This window comes from Dama dama, chromosome X (genome assembly GCF_033118175.1).
Source record: "Dama dama isolate Ldn47 chromosome X, ASM3311817v1, whole genome shotgun sequence".
Taxonomy (NCBI): Eukaryota; Metazoa; Chordata; class Mammalia; order Artiodactyla; family Cervidae; genus Dama; species Dama dama.
The window spans coordinates 148077495-148080763 of NC_083714.1; the positions used below are offsets into that span (position 1 = coordinate 148077495).

General features: G+C 53.6%; 1 pseudogene; it reads right to left on the reverse strand.

The window, feature by feature from the left end:
• Nucleotides 1-934: 934 nt before the first annotated feature.
• LOC133052938 (heat shock transcription factor, X-linked member 3-like) lies at nt 935-2383 on the reverse strand (annotated as a pseudogene).
• Between the last annotated feature and the right edge of the window lie 886 nt (nt 2384-3269).

Sequence of the window (3269 nt, forward strand, 5' to 3'; positions counted from 1 at the left end):
CCTTTACAGAATGCTAGCGTTGCCACTAACTTTGGCTCTGCTGGATCTGGGTGGTTGAGAGAAACGTGTTGTTAGGAAATCGGTTAGTGTTTTCCCCTCTCTGTTCTGGCCCAAACAGTGCCCAGGGAGTAATGGGGGAAGGCTGGGGTCAGGCTGAGCATAAGCAGACAGTGAGGCCTCGGGCTGGTAGAGAGGCCCGCAGGCCCAGAAACAGGCCGCAGTGTGTCCTTGCAGGTGACCCTTGCCCTGCTGTAAACTGTCTTGTGAGCCAAGACAAGGCCTGCATGTTGGACACGCTGCCTGTACGCATCACATCCAGACACAGGCTTGTCAATATAGCTGTGAGGGCAGAGCAAGAAGGGCTGGTGTTCACCTTGTGGGAACCTTGTACTTATCTTTTGGTTTGGGGTCATGCATTTGCAAGGCTCTTGGCGGGTGGGGTGAGTGACCCTATTTTCTGCTGAGCATCTTAGGGAGGGCCATGGATCGAGAGTTGGAGATGCTCAGCTGCTGATCAGAAACTTGTGGTATCATCGGGGGATCCTTGAGGAGCACCTTCCGCTTCAGGATGCATGACTCATGGAAAGTGACACCCCCACTGTCAGGAACCAAGGTCCAAGAACAAGCCCATCCTGGGCTGGCCTCTGCACTCAACTCAGCAACCACACTCTTGGCTGAGCATGTGAAATGTTGCTGCTTCAGAAAAAAAGGGACCATGGGGACCAGACTGAAGCCTGCCTGGGGCATGTGCTTGCAGCCTCATTGGGCTCATCCTGTGCAGTGTGAATCACATGGACAAATATAAAGAACACAGACTCGCAGTTCTCATTTGATACTTTACTCCCACAGAGTTTCACTTTAATTTATTAGAACATAAATCAATTTTTTTTTATTACAAGAGAGTGATTTTGAGTGTCCCTAGGGATCTGGAAGCTCAGGAATTTTGTTTGTGCTTGAGTTGCTCACAGAGGGCACCCTTGTAATCTGAGGACTCTCCCTGCTACTCCTCCGCCTCAGAGGCCTCATCTGGGGTCATGACTGAAAGGGCTGCCATCATGGTGGAGTAAAAGGTCTTGTACACAGCCATCACCAAATTGTAACTTGGGTACTCCGGGGGCCTATCGGTCAGTTCCCCTGCTCCCTCCCTTCCAGAAGTAGCCAGGGGTACAGACGTGGCATTGCTGGACATGCCCTCGTCACTGGGGCTACCCTGCTCACTGGGGAGATGGTTTCCCCTGGCCCACCTGGCTTGACTGCACACAGATCAAAGGCCAGAGAACAGAAATGAGTGCAGGCTGGGGGTTTCTGGGGTTCCATTCTGGGCGTTCTTGTCTGTCTCTTGGGTGAACTCATGATGGAATCGAGGAGAGCATCTGGTCTCCACCGCTCACTTCTTTCTCTTTGGGGTGGTTGTTGCACTCGTGGCGGGCTGAGGGTCACCTTTCCTCCGGATGTTCTGCAGGAGGAGAGGCTTGTCTCTCTGAAAGTTGAAGTTGTGATAGATCTGAAAGGAAATGAATTACTTTAGACAGCAAGGGTGAGAAGAGCCTTCCTCACCACCCTCCTCCTTACCACCATCCTGGCCATGCCTAAGTATGGAGACAAGGTCTCTTCATTCCTGGCAGGTTATGAGGCCCTAGCACGCTGCTCCCTAGAGCTCCCCTGGGGCCAGCCTCACTTAAGGTGTTACTGGTGGTCCCTGGCATCAAGTGGCCCTGCAGGGTCTGGAGTCACCCCTGTGGATCCTGTCTAAGGGGGGTGGTGGAACATGACAGACCCTGCTTCCTCCTCTTTCCTTAACTGCCCTCTCATGATAACAATGTTCTTCTGGGAAATGAAACCTGTCTAGCACTCAGCTCATCTAGTCTAGTCTCCCCAGGAGGGCTTTCTACCTTACCATCAGCTTCTTCTTCCCTGCAGAGCACCTCGAAGGGCAGATTTTACTGAACCCATACAGGTTCATTTCACGGATGAAGCTCTTGATGCTGTCTGTCTTGAAGATCTGGTCTGCGCCCCTGAGCTGGAGGACCGCCGTCTGGAAGAGATTTGCCTCAGTGACCACAGTGTCTCCCTTGTCGCTGCAGTGCACAGAGGTGAAGGCTGCATCCTCCATGATCATCCAGAGCTTCCTGGGGAAGGACAGCCCAAGGATGGTGTTGTTATCTTCCTTGTTGACCATGTCTGGGTTGGGGCCCTGTGGGGTCAAGTATACTTGGGAGCCTGGGTCTGGGCTCTCAGGTTGGTCACCCTCCTTCTCCAAAGCCTCCCTTGAATCCACGTTTGGAACCGGGGAGTAATCATGGGGGTCCCCTGCTGTAGGCTCCCTGTCAGTTGATGGGGCCAGCAGGGCTGCCCATGCCTCCTGAGAACTCTGACTAGCCATGGAGTCAGTTTAGCTCAACAGCATTCTCTACCCAAGCATTGAATGCTCAGGTCAGAAGGGCCTCAAACCAGGGTTGGGGTACCCCAAAAAAGCTCTCTGGAGAGTCTAGAATCTGGGTCATGGGACAGGCAGCTGATTAAGTGGTCAGCTTCCTTAATTGTTTTATTATGTCACAGAGATGATGTGGAGAGGCAGCCTTGGCCCAGTGTGGGGGAGGCAGTCTGGGGACAGAGATGGGATCCCCAGCTTGTCTCTTGTCTGAAAGCACAGAAGTGTAGTTTTCAGGTTGCCTACAAAGGCTCCCATCTGCTGCCAGTTGCCTTGTTTCAGGGGGCCAGGCCCGGGATGGGTTGTCAAATGTTCCCCTGTCTCCACTCCCCTCACTAGCAACATGCAGGCTTGTGGCTGTCTTCTGCTGAAGGGCTAGGCCCTGGCAAGTCCTAGGTCTGCTACCACCAAGAGAGATCCCAGGGGTCAGATGGGCCCCTGGTGACTGTCCCTCCCAGAAGATGTGGTCTATAGTGGGCTGATTAGCTCTGCCTGAGTTGATGCCCCCCTCCCATCCTTTTCCCCTTCTGGCTTTGTTGTCTTCTGGCTGGTGCTGCTGGCTGGTTGGTCCCACTCAGTTGGCCCCAAAGTCAGATTCCTGTTGTCCTGCCCCCACTGGCCCCCAGGTCTAGCTCTCCCCACAGGAGGGCTGTGATTAAGTACAGTGGAGTGACCTCATATTCCACTTGACTGTTCCCAAGCACCTGAGACATAGATTCCCCAGGATGTCATGTGGGAGGGCAAAGCCAGGTGCTCCACTGAGCTTACAGCCTCCTGCATTCTGCCCACCCCCAGGCATCATCCCACTTCAGATCACACGCTGTTGCCTTCAGTTTCC